Source organism: Musa acuminata, chromosome BXJ3-7, assembly GCF_036884655.1.
Source record: "Musa acuminata AAA Group cultivar baxijiao chromosome BXJ3-7, Cavendish_Baxijiao_AAA, whole genome shotgun sequence".
Classification (NCBI taxonomy): Eukaryota; Viridiplantae; Streptophyta; class Magnoliopsida; order Zingiberales; family Musaceae; genus Musa; species Musa acuminata.
Genome location: NC_088355.1, coordinates 33907735 through 33928778, shown reverse-complemented (window position 1 = coordinate 33928778; position 21044 = coordinate 33907735). Strand labels below are relative to the sequence as shown.

General features: G+C 44.9%; 1 long non-coding RNA gene across 1 annotated transcript; it reads right to left on the bottom strand.

The window, feature by feature from the left end:
* Positions 1-19512: 19512 nt before the first annotated feature.
* Positions 19513-20372, bottom strand: LOC135643132 (uncharacterized). The gene is made up of 3 exons (XR_010498154.1): positions 20224-20372; positions 19979-20103; positions 19513-19717 (listed from the first exon to the last, which is right to left on the bottom strand). It is a non-coding gene; the product is annotated as an uncharacterized LOC135643132 (long non-coding RNA).
* Between the last annotated feature and the right edge of the window lie 672 nt (positions 20373-21044).

Below are 21044 nucleotides of genomic sequence, written 5' to 3'. Positions count from 1 at the left end.
GCTTATAAGGCAAGGGAGAAAGAAGGGGAGAAAGATGCAAAGCCACACCGTCATGAAACGAAGCCGTTGCGCACGTAAGAGAGCTGGTGATCTCATTGTTTGGATGTGGCATTTTCCTCATCTTTTCAACCCTAATCAATTCCTCCTCTCTCTCTCTCTTTCTCTCCTGCAAGTAACAAGCTTCTTATTGGGGGCAAAAGCGCCATAAGCACACGCTATACACTCTTGCCCACTTTCACATTCATCCCCCTCTCTCTCTATATATATATATATCTCTCTCTGCAAGAAGAAGAGGACTAAGAAGAGGAAGGTAGACGCTTGCTTGCCAGGCAAGAGAGGAAGAAGAGGAGGAAGAGATAGGTGCAAAGCCACACCACCATGAAACGAAGCTATTGCACACGTAAGAGAGCTGGTGATCTCATTGTTTGGACAAGGCATTTTCCTCATCTTTTCAACCCTAACCAATTCCTTCTTCTCTCTCTTTCTCTCTTTCTCTCTCTCTCTCTCTCTCTCCTACAAGAAACAAGCTGCTTATTGGGCACAAAAACGTCACAAGCACATGCTATACACTCTTGCCCACCTTTCTTTCGTCTACCACCTTCACATTCACACCCCCTCCCCCCCTCTCCCCACCCCTCACACTCTCTCTCTCTCTCTGTGTGCAAGAAGAAGGGGACCGAGAAGAGGAAGGTAGACGCTTGCTTACAAGGCAAGAGAGAAAGAAGGGGAAGAAGATGCAAAGCCGCACCGCCATGAAACGAAGTTGTTGCATATGTAAGAGAGTTGGCGATCTCATTGTTTGGACGCGGCATTTTCCTCATCTTTTCAACCCTAATCAATTCCTCCTTCTCTCTCTCTCTCTCTCTCTCTCTCTCTCTCTCTCTATCTCTCCTATAAGAAATATGCTACTTATTGGGGGCAAAAGCGCCACAAACACACGCCATACACTCTTGCCCACCTTTCTTTCCTCTACCACCTTCATATTCATCGCCCTCTCTCTCTCTCTCTGCAAGAAGAAAAGGACCAAAAAGAGGAAGGTAGAAGTTTGCTTGCAAGGCAAGAGAGAAAGAAGAGGAGGAAGAGGCGGGTGCAAAGCCACACAGCCATGAAACGAAGCTGTTGCACACGTAAGAGAGTTGGTGATCTCATTGTTTGGACAGACATTTTCCTCATCTTTTCAACTTTAACCAATTCCTTCTCTCTCTCTCTCTCTCTCTCTCTCTCTCTTACAAGAAACAAACTGCTTATTGGGGGCAATAGCGTCACAAGCACATGCTATACACTCATGCCCACCTTTCTTTCCTCTACCACCTTCACATTCCCCAACCCCCCCCCCCCCCCCCCCCCTTTTCTCTCTCTCTCTCTCTCTCTGTGTGTGTGTGTGCAAGAAGAAGGGGACCGAGAAGAGGAAGGCAGATGCTTGCTTACAAGGTAAGGGAGAAAGAAGGGGAGGAAGATGCAAAGCCACACCGCCATGAAATGAAGCCGTTGCACACGTAAGAGAGCTGGCGATCTCATTGTTTAGACACGATATTTTTCTCATCTTTTCAACCCTAATCAATTCCTCCTTCTCTCTCTCTCTTGTAAGAAACAAGCTGCTTATTGGGGGCAAAAGCACCACAAGCACACGCTATACACTCTTGCCCACCGTTCTTTCCTCTACCACCTTCACATTCATCCCCCCTCTCTCTCTCTCTCTCTCTCTGTGCAAGAAGTGGGGACCAAAAAGTGGAAGATAGATGCTTGCTTGCAAGGCAAGAGAAAGAAGAGGAGGAAGAGGCGGGTGCAAAGCCATACCGCCATGAAACGAAGCTGTTGTACACGTAAGAGAGCTAGTGATATCATTGTTTGGACATGACATTTTCCTCATCTTTTCAACCCTAACCAATTCCTTCTTCTCTCTCTTTCTCTCTCTCTCCTACAAGAAACAAGCTGCTTATTGGGAGTAAAAGCGTCACAAGCACATGCTATACACTCTTGCCCACCTTTCTTTCCTTTAACACCTTCGCATTCACCCCCCCCCCCCCCCCCCCCCCCCCCCACCCCTCTCTCTCTCTCTCTCTCTCTGCAAGAAGAAGGGGGCTGAGAAGAGGAAGGCAAACGCTTGCTTACAAGGCAAGAGAGAAAGAAGGGGAGGAAGATGTAAAGCCACACCACCATGAAACGAAGCCATTGCACATGTAAGAGAGCTGGCGATCTCATTGTTTGGATGCGGCATTTTCCTCATCTTTTCAACCCTAATCAATTCCTCCTTCTCTCTCTTTCTCTCTCTCTCTCTGTCTCTCTCTCGCTCTCTCTTTCTCTCCTGCAAGTAACAAGCTGCTTATTGGGGGCAAAAGCGCCACAAGCACATGCTAGGGATCGAGAAGAGAAAGATAAACACTTGCTTCCAAGGCAAGAGAGAAAGAAGGGGAGGAAGAGGCGGGTGCAAAGCCACACCGCCATGAAACAAAGCCGTTGCACATGTAAGAGAGCTGGCGATCTCATTGTTTGGATGTGGCATTTTTCTCATCTTTTCAACCCTAACCAATTCCTTCTTCTCTCTCTCTCCTACAAGAAACAAGCTGCTCATTAGGGGCAAAAGCATCACAAGCACATTCTATACACTCTTGCCCACCTTTCTTTTCTCTACCACCTTCACATTCACCCCCAACAAACCCACCCCCACCCACCCCCCTCTCTCTCTCTCTCTCTCAAGAAGAAGGGGACCAAGAAGAGGAAGATAAATACTTACAAAGCAAGAGAGAAAGAAGGGGCCTCTCTCTCTCTCTCTCTCTCTCTCTCTCTCTCTCAAGAAGGGACTAAGAAGAGGAAGGCAGACGCTTGCTTACAAGGCAAGGGAAAAAAAAGAGGAGGAAGATGCAAAGCCACACCGCCATGAAACGAAGCTGTTGCACATGTAAGAGAGCTAGCGATCTCATTGTTTGGACATGGCATTTTCCTCATCTTTTCAACCCTAATCAATTCCTCCTTCTCTCTCTTTCTCTCTCTTTCTCTCCTACAAGTAACAAGCTGCTTATTGGGGGCAAAAGCGCCATAAGCACATGCTAGGGACCGAGAAGAGAAAGATAAACACTTGCTTACAAGGCAAGAGAGAAAGAAGGGGAGGAAGAGACGGGTGCAAAGCCACACTGCCATGAAACGAAGCCGTTGCACATATAAGAGAGCTAACAATCTTATTGTTTGGATGTGGCATTTTCCTCGTCTTTTCAACCCTAATCAATTCCTTCTTTTCTCTCTTTCTTTCTCTCCTGCAAGAAACAAGCTAACTTATTGGGGGCAAAAGTGTCACAAGCACACGCTATACACTCTTGCCCACCTTTCTTTCCCCTACCACCTTCACATTCATCTCCCACCCCACCCACCCACCTTCTCTGTGTGTGTGTGTGTGTGTGTGTGTGTGTGTGTGTGCAAGAAGAAGGGGATCGAGAAGAGAAAGGCAAACGCTTGCTTACAAGGCAAGAGAGAAAGAAGGGGAGGAAGAGGTGGGTGCAAAGCCACACCGCCATGAAAAGAAGCCTTTGCACATGTAAGAGAGCCGGCGATCTCATTGTTTGGATGTGGCATTTTCCTCATCTTTTCAACCCTAATCAATTCTTTCTTCTCTCTCTTTCTTTCTCTCCTGCAAGAAACAAGCTGATTATTGGGGATAAAAGCTCCACAAGCACAAGCTATATACTCTTGACTATATATATCTCTCTCTCTCCTGGATGTTTATCTTTCATTGAGTATATATATATATCTCTCTCTCTTCTGGATGTTAATCTTTTATTGACTATATCCCTCGTGCTTCACGTAACAACATCATGAGGAGACTTCTTCTCTTAAAGGTCAACGTAAAGAAGATTATAACATGATTAGAGTTTTCTTAAATACATTCACATGAAGTTATTAATGCAACCTAAAAAGCCATGAAGTTCGATCCAAAAATCATTGTCTTGTCATGATGATTAGGACTGATCTAAAGTTGAAAATGTATGCATGATTTCTATTTGTTAACTCCAAGTTTTCATTGTAATGATGTGAATAAATACCTTAAGTACTCATGAAGAACAAGTGATAAAATAACAGCTGAAGGTTTTGTTCAGATATCTCTTAATGTTCATAAGATTTGAAGCCTATTGTTGATGGATTGATGCGCCGTGGTTGATAGAGTCAACACGGCCTGGTCTACAGGGCGATGTCCGGAGTCTTTAGTCGATTGAGCTGGTTTCGAGATCGATCGAATACCACTTTGAGCGTCAGCAGCGGGGGTTTGATCAGCGCCTTCTAGCCTGCAATGACAGCTTTCCTACAAAAAAGATCATCGTCGGGTGTTTTCTGACTTTGGTCCCTCCGACGATCAAGTCAGTGGCGGGTTGGAGTTTTTTTCTCTTTTTTCCCCCTCGGCTGAATCCCGGCCAGGTGCTTTCATGCTATTATATGAGGGTCGGTTGTACACGGGCGTAGCGATCGATCCTCGGGAGGTGAGGCGGTACCTTTGTGCGGTCGCCGCTCTGGGACGTGCGGAACGGTACTATACGACACCGTCCCGAGCTTTCCTGGATGGGACATATCGAGCCACGCCTTGATACGATCTCTAGCTTGATGCGTGGGGGTGCTCCTCTTGCTTATCTAGCTGTAGCGCTACGTGGTATCACTCGTGAGGTGGCGTGGACCCAAAATATACCTTATCACTTCTCCCCCCCCACATCGAGGCATGCCATGGGGTCTTCGAGAGGGTGAGAGGCGCACTTGGGTCGGAACGATGTTGATGTGGACTACTTGCAAGGGGAAGTTGGATTGGCTCGTCGTGAGGCGGTTCTGGGCGGTGTTCCACTCTTCGGTGCCTCCATTTTTGTGTGGGTCCTGATGTTACTTCTGGTGTAGGGTCAACACTATGCCATGGCACTGATTGACCAAGTCCTTGACGTCGGGTGAGTGATCGAGCGTCAATCGAACACTTACGCCGCCCTTCGTCTGGAGAACCCTAGCTGAGGAGCTCGTTCGGTCCAAAGGTTGTGGCCGCGATTGAGCAGCGTGCCTCGGCTTTGGATGGAGAAGTGAGCCGTCTGAAAGCCGAGCTAGAGGAAAGTCAGTCTCATGCTCGGACGCTGGACGATGAATTGTAGACCCTCTCGCACGATGTTGAGTCTGCCAGGTCTTCGGCTTGGGCCGCTGAGGAGGCTCTGAAGGAGGAGCAATTGGCACTGCCTGAGAAGATAGAGAGGGTGATTGCTGAGTACAAGGCGTCCGCCGGGTTCGAGCGTGGCCTGGTGAGGTCCGGACGGGTGACCTACGAGTCCAACGGATCGGTCTGTTGATATGCTGGCGAGTGTCCCCTTTGACGACTAGCCTGAAACTCCTCCTCCAAGCTGAAGACTTGTATTTTCCTTTTCTTGGTTTCGATCGAGTCGACTTTTGGAATTGTGTCGCCTGACCACCATATGTGTTTCCTTATTTATAGTGAAATTCTGGTTTTAGAATTCTAACTGTCTTTTCTGGCAGTGGACGTGCATGCTTTTTAATAACACATCTTCTAAGCGTCTCGACCTTCTTCTTCTACGGGTAGAACTGTTTTAAATTTTCTGCATTCCATGTCCTTGGCAGAGGACTCCCTTCCATAGTTTTGAGTCGAAGGTCCCTTCTTGGACCACATCGTAGACCCGATAGGGGCCTTCCCAGTTGGGCATGAGTTTCCCCCTTGCTCGGGTTAGGTCACTTACTTCTGCCTTTCGAAGGACGAGGTCCTTGACCTTGATTGGTCATGGGCGAACCTTGCAGTTGTATCTCCGAGCTATAGCCTTCTTGTATGCCAAGGTACGTAGGTGCGCCTCGGCTCTTCTTTCTTCGAGGAGATCTAGGTTTGCTCGTAGGCCTTCCTCGGAATATGCTTGTTTGTAGTCGAAGGTGCGCAAGGTTGGGAACACCATCTCGGGAGGAAGGACTGCTTCGGTTCCGAACGCGAGGCTAAACAGAGACTCTCCTGAGGCAGCTTTTGGAGTTGTTCGCATCGCCCATAGGACGCTAGGGAGCTCGTCCGCCCAGGTTCTGTGTGCGCCCGTGATCCTCTTCTTGAGGCCCTCCAGGATCACCCGATTTATTACTTCGGTTTGGCCGTTAGTTTGGGGGTGTGCTACCGAGCTGAACTTCAACTGTATCCCATATGATTGGCAATAGGCCCTGAACTTGGTGTTGTTGAACTGAGCTCCATTGTCGGTGATGATAGCTCTCGGGATCCTGAACTAAGTGATAATATTTTTCCACATGAAGCTTCGAACTTGTTTCTTGGTGATGGAGGCCAAAGGTTCGGCTTCGACCCATTTTGTGAAGTAGTCGACCCTTACTATAATGAAGCATCGTTGTCCCGAAGCTGGACGAAAAGGTCCGAGGAGGTCAAGTCCCCACTGGGCGAAGGGCCAAGCCACCTCCATTGGGGTGAGAGGGATTGTTGGCTGGTGTTGTAGTTGGGCATGTCTCTGACACTGTTGGCATTGTTGTACGTATGATGCGGCATCCTGACGCATGGTCGGCCAGTAGTAACCCTATCTGAGAGTCTTGAAGGCTAAGGCTCATCCACCGATGTGCTCCCCACAAATCCCTTGGTGGAGTTCGGCGAGGACCGTTTCGGCTTCTGGCAACGCGAGGCAGCGTAGGAGAGGTTGAGAAAACCCTCTGCAGTATAGTTTTCCACCAACTATGCAATACCAAGCTTGGGTTCGCCTTAGTCATCTCGCGGCTACTGGGTCGTCGGGCTTCGCCCCGTCTTTCATGAAGCGAAAGATTTCTTCCATCTAGTTCAGTGAGACTTGAGTTTCAGCAACGTCGTGGGATGGTATTGTTGGCGCCATTATGGACTCGGTTGTCGGGGTTACTTCCAGGCTGCGGGTGGAGGCCGACTTAGCCAGAGCAACGTTCTGTGTGTTCTGAGCTCAAGGTATTCGAGTGACTGAGAGACGGTTGAAGAGACGGGTGAGCCATCGTGCTTCTCCCAAGTATAACGCCATGGTCGAGCCTCGGGCTTCATAGTTCCCATTGACATGTCCTGTTACCAGCTGAGAATCATTGAACACCTTGAGGTCGACCACCTGCATCTCCAAGGCGAGGCGTAAGTCATGGAGTAGCGCTTCGTATTTGGCCTCATTGTTGGTTGCTTGGAATCGTAGCCGGAGTGATCTTGAGGATAAGCCCGATCCCAACGGCCTCGGCGGTGGCCGAGCCATCCACATGCAGGGTCCATGTGCGACTGTTGTTTTCCTATTCAACTGTATGATCTTGAGGGGTTAGCTCAGAGATGAAATCGGCCAGTACTTGAGCTTTGATGGCAATTCTAGGAGAGTACTGAATGTCAAACTCACCGAGCTCAATCGACCACCGCAGCATTCGACCCGATGCATCGAAATTAGGCAGGATTTGTCGCAACAGCTAGTCAGTGATGACTTTGATTGTGTGAGCTTGGAAGTAGGGTCGCAGCTTTCGGGCCGTCTTTATTAGTGCGAGGGTCAGCTTTTCGATCAGAGAATACCGCACTTCGGGCCTATTGAGGACGTGGCTGACATAATAGATGGACTATTGTGTAGGTGATGTTTCCCGAACTAATACCGAGCTGACCGCTTATGCTGAGGCTGCCAAGTAAAGACCAAGGGTTTCTCCTGGCTCTGGGGAGATGAGTCGGGGCAAGCGGATGAGGCATGCCTTCAATCTTTTGAAGGCTTCTTCACATTCTAGGGTCCACGTGAAGCTGTCGGCCTGCCGCAGGGCCCGGAAGAAGGGGAGGCACTTGTCACCTGATCATGACACGAATCTGTTGAGTGCTGCCAGCTTTCCGGCAAGGTGTTGTACCTCCTTGATTGAGCGGGGCAAATGCATCTCGGTTATGGCCCGAACCTTATCTGGGTTGGCGTCTATCCCTCTCTGGTGGATGATGAAACCAAGAAATTTTCCCGAGTTAACCCCAAAGATGCACTTTGTGAGATTTAAGCGCATGTTGAATCATCTAAGTGTTTTGAAAGTTTCCGCCAGGTCAGCCAGGTGTGCACTTGCGGTTCTGCTTTTTACAATCATGTCATCCACATATACTTCCATGTTCCTCCCAAGCTGGTGTTTAAATAGGTTATCGACCATTCTTTGGTAAGTTGCCCCAGCATTTTTTAGGCCGAAGGGCATTACTTTGTAGCAGTATACTCCTTTGTCGGTGATGAATGTGGTGTTCTCTTGATCTTTTGATGCCATTCAGATTTGGTTGTAACCCGAGAACACGTCCATAAATGTAAGGAGTTCATATCCTACTATGGCGTCGACTAGTTGGTCTATCTTTGAAAGTGGATAGCAGTCTTTGGGGCATGCTCGGTTAAGATCGGTATAGTTAATGCACATCCGCCAACTCCCATTGGGTTTTTTAACAAGGACTATATTTGACAGCCATCGAGGGTACTTCACCTCGGTAATAAACCCTGCCTCTTTGAGGCAGTCGACCTCATCAGAAATCGCCTTCTGTCGGTCGGGAGCAAACTTCCTTGGCCTTTGCTTTATTGGCCTAGCCCCAGGGTCGATGTTGAGCTGGTGTTGGGCCACTTCCTGGTCAATCCCTAGCATTTCCTTGGAGGACCATGTGAATACGTCTGCATTTCTTCTTAGGAAATCGATTAGCTGGAGCGGATTTTCTTCGGGTTGAGCCGTCCCGATTTTTACGGTCAGATCGGGTCAGTTCCTTTTCAAAGGCACCTCGTTGAGTTGCTCCGGGGGTTCAAGGCATTCTAGCGTCATGGCTCCTTCTTGGGGATCTTGGTCTTGGGGGCATGACCTCCCCGGGAGAGCGACTGTTGTAAGGTAGCATCGCCTCGATTCTCCTGGATTGCTTCGTGATTCCCCGATCGCTGCCGAAGTTGGAAATTTGATGGCCCGATGGTAGGTAGAGACTACCGCTTTCTGTTTATTGAGCATCGGGTGGTCGAGAATGATGTTGTAAGCTGAAGGTAGGTCGACTACCATGAAGGCAGTCATGATCGTCTTGGTCCTTGGTTCCTCCCCGATGGTGACGGGGAGTGTGGTGGTGCCGAGCGGGGAGATAGAGTCCCCGATGAATCCGGTGAGTGTCGAGTTCATGGGAGTGAGGTCCTCTGCGATCAGGCCAAGCTTTTTGAAGGCATCGAGGTATAGCACGTCGGGCGAGCTCTCGGTGTCCACCATTACTCTTTTGACTCGAGCGTTGGCGATCCGAATGAAGATCACCAACTCATCGTCATGATGGGAGCGCTCAACCTCTTCGGCTCCAAAAGAGATTTTGGGCTCGAGCTCGGATCGGGGCGTTTCTCAATCGCGCTTCGAGCATAGGCCTTTCTTGCCATTGAGCTGTTGCCGCCGGCTGCTGGTCCTCCAGAGATGACATCGATCTATCGTTTGATGGGCCCTCTAGGACATGGACTTGCTTCCCGGGGTTCCTTGAGATAGCGACTAAGGTGACCTCTTTGGATCAAGTCCTCGATTTGGTTCTAGAGGTCGCGGTAGTCTTCCGTGTCGTGGCCGTGGTCCCAATGGAACCTGCAATATTTTGATCGATCTTTGTGAGTAGCTTTCATGGGGTTGGGTTGTTGCAAAAGACCCTTCTCCCTAATTTGGAAGAAGATCTCGGTACGAGATGTGTTCAGCAGGAGAGGCAGTGGCCTCGGGAGCAGCAGCTCGGGTCGGTCATGTTGAATCTCATATTTTGATGATGAAACTACTTGATATATGTTTATGATTTGATATGCGTTTTGAGTGACGCAAGATGCTTCGATCTGGATGAGACAATTAAAGTAGGAAAATCATGTTATGCCGGAGGAACATGTCAAAAGATTGGACGTCGAGCCGGTGGATCGGTCGACGTATCGACAAAAGGCTTCGGGCCGTGGACTCGGGCATCGGATCGGGCCGTGGACTCGGGCATCGGGCCAAGAAGAGTGGGTATTGTGCCAAGGATATCGGAGTTGCAGAGTCAACTGGCCGATTGGGCAATAGGCTGCAGGAGAGGACGATGCGCCGGAGAATCGGACGAAGCGTCGAGGGACCAATGACATGTCGGACAACTTGGTTAATTGCTTAGGATTAATTGACTCGATCGAAGTTTTGTTTTAAGTGTGCAGGATTAACTACGATGGAAGAAAGACATGCAGCAGGAGTTGTGCCGGAGTCATGACAATGATCACGTTGGGAGTTCGAGAGCTCGACGGAAGTTCGGACTGTCGTCGGAGGTTCTGCGGGAACAAATCCGAGAAGTCCATAAGCTTGCCAAAGAAGCTCGTCGGAACTTGCCAAGTGGATCGTCGCAAGTCCAGGAGTTTGCCGGAAGTCCGCAGTAGCATCACCGAGGGTTCATCGGATGATCGACGGAAGTTCGCCGGAAGCTCGTCGGAAGAAGCGATTGACGTACCGGAGCAAGCTGCAGTAAATGTCTAAAGGAATAATCGTAGTTAGCACAATGATTAAGTTGGATATGGGAGGTGATCCCATTAGCTTAATCTTGGGGCAGTTGGGCCCCTGAAAAACCCAAATTGGGCCGAATGGATCTACCCATTCGGACCCTGATGGCTGTGAGAGGTACAACCGCCCAAGCCAGGAGGTAGCACCGCCTAGGCTAAGTCTCCCAGGGAGACTGGGCGGTGCAACCGCCCCAGCCAAGAGGTAGCACCGCCTGGGCTTAATCTCCGAGCGAGATTGGGCGGTGCAACCGCCCCTGACAGAGGTTGCACCACCTAGGCTCGGTCTCCGAGCTCTGGCTGAGCGGTGCAACCGCCTCAGTCAGGAGGTAGCACCGCCTGAGTTCAGTCTTCGAGCTCTGGCAGGCGGTGCAACCGCCCCTGACAAGAGGTGGCACTGCCTAGAGGCTGAGTCTTCAAGCTCTGCCAGGCGGTGCAACCGCCCCTGACAAGAGGTGGCACTGCTTAGAGGCTCAGTCTTCGAGCTCTGCCAGGCGGTGCAACCGCTCCAGTCAGGAGGTGCAATCGCCTGATCCCGGAATTCCGGGAATTGACAGTTTTGAGCTCCAAATTTGAATTGGGTTGGGGCCTATAAATACCCCACCCATTCAGCACAGAAAGCACACAGACATACACCGAAATCTTGATCTTTTTCTGTGATTCTTAGAGCTCAAAATTGTTGTAAAGGCCGAAAAATTCTTCTCCCTCTTTTCTTCCAAGTTTTGAGTTGTAAAGAGATGAGAGAAAATTTCTGTAAGGGTTGTCTCATAAGCCCGTCAAAAGGAGTGAAACTGTAAAAGGGTGGTTGGCCTTCGCCTATTGAAGGAAGGCCTCTAGTTGACGTTGGTAACCTCGTCGATGGAGGAAGCCAAAAGTGGAGTAGGTTAAGATTGACCGAACCACTCTAAATCCTGGTTTGCATTTACTTTAAGCATATTATCTTTACTGCAAACCTCCTCTAAAGCTTACTGCCTTCTGCACTTTTACGATCGGGTTTCAAGCCTTTTACTTTCCGAATCAATGTTTAGACGTAAATCTGCTTTTTCGTACGATCATCATATTGCAGATTGCGTTTACGTTTTGAGCTTTACCATAACTGCAAACTGCCTTTATACTCTTGCTTAAACTGTGTCTTGCCTAATCAAGTGATTTACGAATCAGCATTTAGACATAAATCAGTTTCTTAGTAGGAACGTCGGATTTCAGTTTGCGCATATATTCTGGTTTTCATCATAGCTGCAAACTGCCTGCATAGATTGACTTTAATCTTGCTTAGAATCGACTTTCACACATAAATTGTTTTTATCATTCGAACGCAGCTTTCGGTTTTAATCGCAGAAAGTTTTCCGCTGCACTAATTCACCCCCCCCTCTTAGTGCTCTCGATCCTAACAATTGGTATCAGAGCCCGGTATTTCTCGTTTCGGATTTACACCCGAGAGAAATGGCTCTTCAAGAGGGCTTATCGGTTGTTCGTCCACCATTGTTTAACGGATTGGACTACACTTATTGGAAAACTCGAATGAGAGTTTTCTTGATTTCTATGAATTTGGATTTATGGAATATCATTGAAAACAATTTTCTACTTTTCTCTAAACTGATGAACGAATGGTCGGATTTGGAGAAGAAGTATTTTTCTTTAAACGCAAAGGCTATGAATGCCTTATTTTGCGCTTTGAACAAAAATGAGTTCAATCGGATTTCTTCGTACGAAACGGCTTTTGACATTTGGCGAACACTTGAAATCACGCACGAGGGAACTAGTAGAGTCAAAGACTCGAAAGTTAATATTTTATTGCATGATTTTGAGCTTTTTTGAATGCAACCAAGCGAGACTATAGGCGACATGTACACCCGTTTCATGGATGTCGTCAATAGTTTAAGAGCTCTTGGAAAATGTTTTTCGGATTTTGAACTCGTAAACAAGATTTTGCGTTCTCTTTCTAAGAAGTGGAATTCAAAAGTAACGGCTTTACAAGAAACAAAAGATTTAAATATTTTTTCACTTGAAGAACTAATTGGTTCATTGATCACATATGAAATGACGTGCAATGCACGTGAAGAACTTGAGAACCACCTTCCAAAAAACATGAAGGATTTGGGACTTAGAACATTTGAAGACCACTCGAGCATAAGCTCAAGTGATGGTGAACTTAAACTACAAATGAAACAAAAATTAAAAAGTAAAAAGAACGGAACTACTTGCTTTGAACGCAAGAAGAAGAACAAAAATTAGGTTGAATCGAGCTCCTCCGAAGACGAGGAGAAAATCAACAAAGGCGAGGTGGCAAACTACGCCTTTACGCCTTTACGCCTTTTGACGCTGAGGTAATCAAAATACCTTTAATTTACTTTGAAATTACATAATGCTTTTCATAATATATTTTTCTTTTATTTAATTTTCTTGAAAATTACATGTTTAATAATTTTATAATGAAAATACAAAAAATTAGGAATCATGCTTATCATTCTAGCAATTTTGAAAATAATCATGAAAATTGCATGCTTATGATAAACAAAATGATTTTGATTAAAAATACCATATGAAATCATGTTTAATTTAAAGTTATGATTAATGAGTATATATTTTTGAAATTATGATGATTCTTGATATTTATGGATTATCGATTTTCATGATAATAACAGTGGCTTTAAAAAAAAAATTGATGCATGTTTTCATAAATGAAAAGGCATGCTAACATGAAATCGATCACTTAAAATGAAACACTTAAAAAGGGAGAAAATATATTATCAATGAAATCATGAATCTATTTATGTTATAAATTTTGTGAGCCATAAAAATGATTTTGATGATTTAAATTTGAAATGAGTTTTATCAAAATCATGATCTTGATTTTTCTCTTGAATGATTGTGACTTGTATTCCTTGTATTCATGATATGATTTTTATGCAATTCTTTGTATTCATGAAATATTTATCTCATCACCCAATTATTTCTTTTTCAATATTCCTCAAGTGATGATATGAATGCATGAGATATTCATGAATTTATTTTGATGTATGCAAATGAGAAGCTTCGATCATGCATGGTAGGATGCAATGTGACAAATTAAAACCATGATGATTTGAAATATTTATGATTTGGAATGATGCATATGCTTTTGTATGATGTGTATCATGAATGCTTAAAAATAAAAATAAATAAATGTTTATATCATGTTAGATGGTTTTACATATTATGCATGATAAGCTATAGTGATGAGTGAAACAATGATTGAAATAATATGAATGATGATTTGGAATCATGCATATAATAATGAGTTTATATGTTTTGAAAATGTGCATGTTTTAATTTGAAAATATAATGATGCACAAATGAGATTGATACTAACCTTTGTCATAATTTAAAAATTGATGTAAAGGGTTTTTCCCTTCTTTTTGACAATGATAAAAGGGGAGATAGCTAGCTTGCACAATTCAAGAAGAAAGCAAAAATTGCACTTCTCAAAAGAGAAGAAATTGCTATCTTGAACATCACCAAAAAGTGCTATCTTGCAAGTCTCAAGACACACAAATGCAATCATGCAAAATTTGTAATTTTGCACATTATTAAAATTTATGATGCTTTGGTGATTATGCATGTTCTAAAATGTTATAAGATTCACTAGCTTGTATGATGTAGAACTTAGCTATATTGAACATCACCAAGGAATGCTATCTTGCCTATCTCAAGAAGCAGAAAGTCAACTTGCACATCTAGCAAAACTTATATTTCAAGAAGCAAGAGTTGCTTTCTTGAACATCTCAAAATTGCTAGCTTGTGGGCCTTAAAATGTTGAAAATTTTTGCTAGCTTGTATATGGCAAACTTGCTATCATACTACCATGATGATGAGCATGCCTTATCTTCATGATTATATTTGAAAAACTATGGCAAAAATATGTCCGAATGATTAAATGTGTTAAAATTATTTTTTAGACTTTTTTGATTGATCAAATCACTTGATTGCCATAATGATTTTACACAATTACTTGCCATGATTACATGTTGGAAATTATGTGCTTGAATACAAAAATTTCCATGATAATAAGCATGTTTTACCTTCATGATTGTAATTGAATATCTCTAGTAAAACCTTGTCCGAATGTATGAAAGTGTCAAATTTCATTTTCGGATTTTCTTGATCCTAACAATTGGATTTTCTTGATATATTATCCTCTTCCAAACTTAACAAGCATATGTCATATCAAGTTTAATTCACATCATTGATTTTTGACATATGGAATCATCTAGCAAATGCACTTATCATGCGAAAAATATTTTTCGAGAAACATATTTGATGATTCCCTCTTATAAAAGGAAGATATTTTTACATACAAGGATTTGACTCACTTACATATCTTAATCCTTGCAAAAATGAAGTGTGCTTTAATATCTTATCAATTTGAACTTCATATATGGCTTTCCTCCTTCATGTAAAAAGATAACAAATAAAAAGGAAGAAGCAATAAAAGTTTTCCTCGAGATGTTTGTATAATTGGTATCCTATCACTCACTGTTGGAAAATGACATAAATCAACTTATGGCAGTGCACTTAAATTTAAAATTTGCTTATATCATTCTCCTTGTTGTTGATGACAAAGGGGGAGAAATATATAAATTGATACTATGAGTGCCATATTTGAAGAATATGAATAGATGTCATGAATGCCATATTATGATGAGATATCAAAAGCAGCATTCATATGAATAGGTGCTATGAATGTCATATGATGTTAAGATATCAAGAACTTGAATCACAATTTTACATGTTGATATCTTACCATTTGATGATAGTAAACTTGCATGATGATAACAATAGATATTATGTTTTTCATGCAATGAGTTAAACTTATATCACAAATACTTGATTGTGGTACTTCTCCTTTTTGTTGATGACAAAGGGGGAGAAGTATGTTGATGACATAACATGTTGCTTGAATTTTTGAATCCAAGAGTTTCTATCAATATGATATATTGATAGGGGGAGTTTGTTTAAACTCTGGGAGTTAAGGTTAACTCCGTTTATGATGACATGTTCCTTAGATTTTTGAATCTAAGAGTTTCTATCAATATGATATATTGATATGGGGAGTTTGTTTAAACTCCGGGAGTTAAGTTTAACTCCGCCATAAAGTGGTTGTCATCATCAAAAAGGGGAAGATTGTTGAATCTCGTATTTTGATGATGAAACTACTTGATATATGTTTATGATTTGATCTGCGTTTTGAGTGACGCAGGATGCTTCGATCTGGATGAGACAATTAAAGCAGGAAAATCATGTTGTGCCGGAGGAACATGTCAGAAGATTGGACGTCGGGCCGATGGATCGGTCGACGTATCGACAAAAGGCTTTGGGCCGTGGACTCGGGCATCGGGCCAAGAAGAGCGGGTATTGTGCCAAGGATATCGGAGTTGCGGAGTCAACTGGCCGATTGGACAATAGGCTATAGGAGAGGACGATGCGTCGAAGAATCGGACAAAGCGTCGAGGGACCAATGACATGCCGGACAACTTGGTTAATTGCTTAGGATTAATTGTCTCGATCGAAGTTTTGTTTTAAGTGTGCAAGATTAACTACGATGGAAGAAAGACATGCAGTAGGAGTTGCGCCGGAGTCATGACAATGATCACGTTGGGAGTTCGAGAGCTCGACGGAAGTTCAGACTGTCGTCGGAGGTTCTGCGGGAACAAATCCGAGAAGTCCATAAGCTTGCCAAAGAAGCTCGTCGGAACTCGCCAAGTGGATCGTCGCAAGTCCAGGAGTTTGCCGGAAGTCCGCAGTAACATCACCGAGGGTTCATCGGATGATCGACAGAAGTTCGCCGGAAGAAGCGATTGACGTACCGGAGCAAGCTGCAGTAAATGTCTAAAGGAATAATCATAGTTAGTACAATGATTAAGTTGGATATGGGAGGTGATCCCATTAGCTTAATCTTGGGGCAGTTGGGCCCTTGAAAAACCCAAATTGGGCCGAATGGATCTACCCATTCGGACCCTAATGGCTGTGAGAGGTGCAACCACCCAAGCCAGGAGGTAGCACCGCCTGGGCTAAGTCTCCCAGGGAGACTGGGCGGTGCAACCGCCCCAGCCAGGAGGTAGCACCGCCTGGGCTCAGTCTCCGAGCGAGACTGGGCGGTGCAACCGCCCCTGACAGAGGTTGCATCGCTTGGGCTCGGTCTCCGAGCTCTGGCTGAGCGGTGCAACCGCCTCAGTCAGGAGGTAGCACCGCCTGAGCTCAGTCTTCGAGCTATGGCAGGCGGTGCAACCGCCCCTGACAAGAAGTGGCACCGCCTAGAGGCTCAGTCTTTGAGCTCTGCCAGGCGGTGCAACCGCTCCAGTCAGGAGGTGCAACCGCCTGATCCCGGAATTCTGGGAATTGATAGTTTTGAGCTCCAAATTTGAACTGGGTTGGGGCCTATAAATACCCCACCCATTCAGCACAGAAAGCACACAGACATACACTGAAATCTTGATCTTTTTCTGTGATTCTTAGAGCTCAAAATTGTTGTAAAGGCCAAAAGTTTCTCCCTCTTTTCTTCCAAGTTTTGAGTTGTAAAGAGAGGAGAGAAAATTTATGTAAGGGTTGTCTCATAAGCCCGTCAAAAGGAGTGAAACTGTAAAAGGTGGTTGGCCTTCGCCTATTGAAGGAAGGCCTCTAGTTGACGTTGGTAACCTCGTCGGTGGAGGAAGCCAAAAGTGGAGTAGGTCAAGATTGATCGAACCACTCTAAATCCCAGTTTGCATTTACTTTAAGCATATTATCTTTACTGAAAACCTCCTCTGAATCTTACTGCCTTCTGCGCTTTTACGATCGGGTTTCAAGCCTTTTACTTTCCGAATCAGCGTTTAGACGTAAATCTACTTTTTCGTACGATCATCATATTGCAGATTGCATTTACGTTTTGAGCTTTACCATAACTGCAAACTGCCTTTATACTCTTGCTTAAATTGCGTCTTGCCTAATCAAGTGATTTACGAATCAGCATTTAGATGTAAATCAGTTTCTTAGTAGGAACGTCGGATTTCAGTTTGCGCATATATTCTAGATTTTATCATAGCTGCAAACTGCCTGCATAGATTGACTTTAATCTTGCTTAGAATCGACTTTCACACAGAAATTGTTTTTATCGTTCGAACGCAGCTTTCGGTTTTAATCGTAGAAAGTTTTCCGCTGCACTAATTCACCTCCCCCCCCCTCTTAGTGCTCTCGATCCTAACAGGTCAGGCCTTCGGCGGGGTTGCGCTGGGGCTATTGAGGTAGCATTTCGGGACTGTTCGGTCCTTGGCTTCTTTCCGTCCACGCGCCTTCCCGCTACCAATGCTTTAGCGGCGACGTACTAGTTGGCACGCTGGAGCATCTCGGGAATAGTTGTTGGCGGCTTCTTGATAAGTGACCAGAAGAATCTTGAGGGCTTCAACCCCATCAGGAATGCCTGCATGATCAGAGAGGGGTGAGCATATGAAAATCCCTGTATTTCAGTGGCGAAACGTGCCACAAACTGGGAGAGCGTCTCATCCTCGCGCTAGGATAGCGCGAGCAGGGCGACCATAGAAGGCCTGGGCCGCATGCTAGCGAGGAAATTTTGCTCGAACTCCCTGGAAAGCTGATCAAAGGATGAGATGGAGGACTAGCGTAGCCGACTGAACCACACGCATGCTGGTCCCCTAAAGGTGGTCGGGAATGCCCAACACATTAATGCATCAGAAGTGCCGTAGAGGGCCATCTGAGCCTGAAACATGGCGACATGCTCCGCAGGGTCGGAGCCGCCATCATACGTTTCCAAAGCTGGCAGCCTGACGTTGAGGGGTACAGGCTTTTCTTGTATTTCTTGAACAAAGGGGGATCCGCCCGAGCTGCCCTCGTTCGGCTTGCTCCACGATTTCTGAAGCTCTCGTTGGAACTCGTCCAGGTGATGGTTGACCCGGGATAGTTGCATCCTGAATGAGTCATCCATCGAGTCGGACGATATGGCGTCAGGCTCAAGGCGGGGCGATGTGACTTGGCAGGGCGCAGGTGCACTCTACTCGGGCGAGCCTCTCGGATATGTCATTCTATCTCGGGCTTCTCCTATACTGACTTGCTCCCTGGCCGGCCTTTGCCGGGTAGGGTTGGTCGGGGTAGTCGCCAACTGTAAGATTTGGGGGATGAGTGGGACGAGAGTCTACATTATCCTCGCCATTGCTTGTACTTATTTGGTCAGGTTGAGGAACGCCTCAAGCGACACGGCCGAGAGTCTTGTGGTGAGTCCGGGGGGCGACAACCCTGAGCGCCAGTATCGATCTGGCATTGAAGCTGGGATTCCCTCGTCCCCAAGAGTGGGGAGGGACCGATCTCCAGGGAGGGCTCTTGTGAGATGCTCCTACGACATGGCCCTCCTTCTAGCGCTAAAAATGTTGATGGATTGATGCGTCATGGCTGATAGAGTCAGCACGGCCTAGTTCACAAGGCGATGTTGGGAGTCTCTAGTCGATTGAGCTGGTTTCGAGATCGATCGAACACCACTTTGAGCGTTGGCAGCGGGGGTTTGATCAGCGCCTTCTAGCCTGCGATGACAACTTTCTTGCAAAAAAGATCATCGTCGGGTGTTTTCCGACTTTGGTCCCTCCAACGATCAAGTCAGTGGCGGGTTGGAGTTTTTTTCTCTTTCTTTTCCCCCTGGTCGGATCTCGATCAGGTGCTTTTATGCTATTGTATGAGGGTCGGTCGTACACGGGCGTAGCGACCAATCCTCGGGAGGTGAGGCGGTACCTTTGTGCGGTCGTCGCTCCGGGACGCGCGGAACAGTGCCATGTGGTGTCGTCCCGAGCTTTTCGGGACAGGATGTATCGAGCCACGCCTTGATACGGTCTCTGGCTTGATGCATGGGGGTGCTTCTCTTGCTTACTTGGCTGTAGTGCTACGTGGCATCGCTCGTGATGCGGTGTGGACCCAAAATATACCTTATCACCTATAATTAGGTATGTTTCACTCAAATCTCTCTCCTTCTCTCACTAGCGTTTTTGGTTTAGGTATGAGTCAAAGTCAAAAGGGAGATGAGCCAAGTAACACGTCAAACCATAGCTTATAATCTTACAATAAAACACAACATGAGAGCACAGATACAATACACATCAATAAGCAAGCACTAATTCCCCCTTTCTTAGCTCTCTTCTTCCATGGATTGCTTTGTTTCATTAAGTGAACAAACACTGTGCTTTCCTCATAATATTTCTGCTCAGCATATCACTCATGTTTTTGCACGTCAGTTGTGGCAAGCTGCTGTTCTTCAGATAGTTCTCGACCTGGAAAATCCACAAGAAACACAGATGGAGAAAAGTATCAACGCGCCAAATAAACAGTATACTCATCATAAATTTAGATGGTATATGTAATTTATTGATGATGATATTAATTTAATTGATTTTAGATTAAGTAGGAACAAAAGCAAGTATATTAAATTTACTTTTAGCAGTGTCGAATTAAAATAGATGAATACGAAGGCCTTTAAGATATATTAAAGAGCAAGTGTGGGTGTTGAGGGAGGTTTAACCCCGGAGGGTTACAAGTATGTTTGTTCTTGGCTGTCTCCGTAGGAGACGAGATATTGGCAGCCGTCACAGTCAATTAAGGCATCAAACTTCGACCAGTCGATATCCCCTTCCCCCATGGATTCAGATAATTGCTGCAGCTGTGCAGAGAACAAGATTTAAACATGGTTCTTACGTAAAGAACGGAAGCAAGCTTTTCAGAACAAATAAGATGATGAGAAACCAGGATTTAAGAACAACCAAGAATCGGATCGGAATACCAGTTGCAGGAAAACAGTTCAATCTTAGGGAGGATGAGAAAGAGAGAACATCTGAATGACAAACAGAGATCCGTGGAGGATAATTATGAAGTGGATAGCAGTAACATGAGAGAGAGAGAGAGAGAGAGAGAGAGAGAGAGAGAGAGAGAGAGAGAGAGCAAACAATTTGATGTAACACCATTAATTATATATAATAAAGCCGCTTAATCTCCTGTCCGCAGAATTCCTCAGTCAATGGATTGACTTGGAATGGTCATCAAGCAAGTCAATCCTATATCCTATATCTCAATAAATGCCTATATATATATATATATATATATATATATAACACCTCTGTCTAATTTTCCTCCTACAAGCTGATATATTATAATCACCCAGTTCAAAAGCGAGAAGCTTCAGTATAGCATCGAGAATGAAATATCTATCGATAATGGACGCAAATGGTTGAGATTAGCTTACTTAAACCAAATTATTCATGACCTGAGCTAGCGATTTCGTCGGCACATTAAATCTTCTAAGTTTAATTTAATGAGTTAATTCCACCATAATGCATAATACTAATAAGAATTATAGTGTACAAAATGAACTAAGGATCGTTACAATATGTTGACGGGTCAAATTGCCTATATATTATATACCCACAAAAAAATTAGTGATTATTCTATTTATTCTTTTAATTTTGAATGTAATATATATATATATATATATATATATATATATATATATATATATATAAGAATTTATATACTTGCTTACAAGACATTGTAGTCAATCTAAAGCTATTGTAACGTAGTTATTTGGTATGCTCTATTTTATATTAA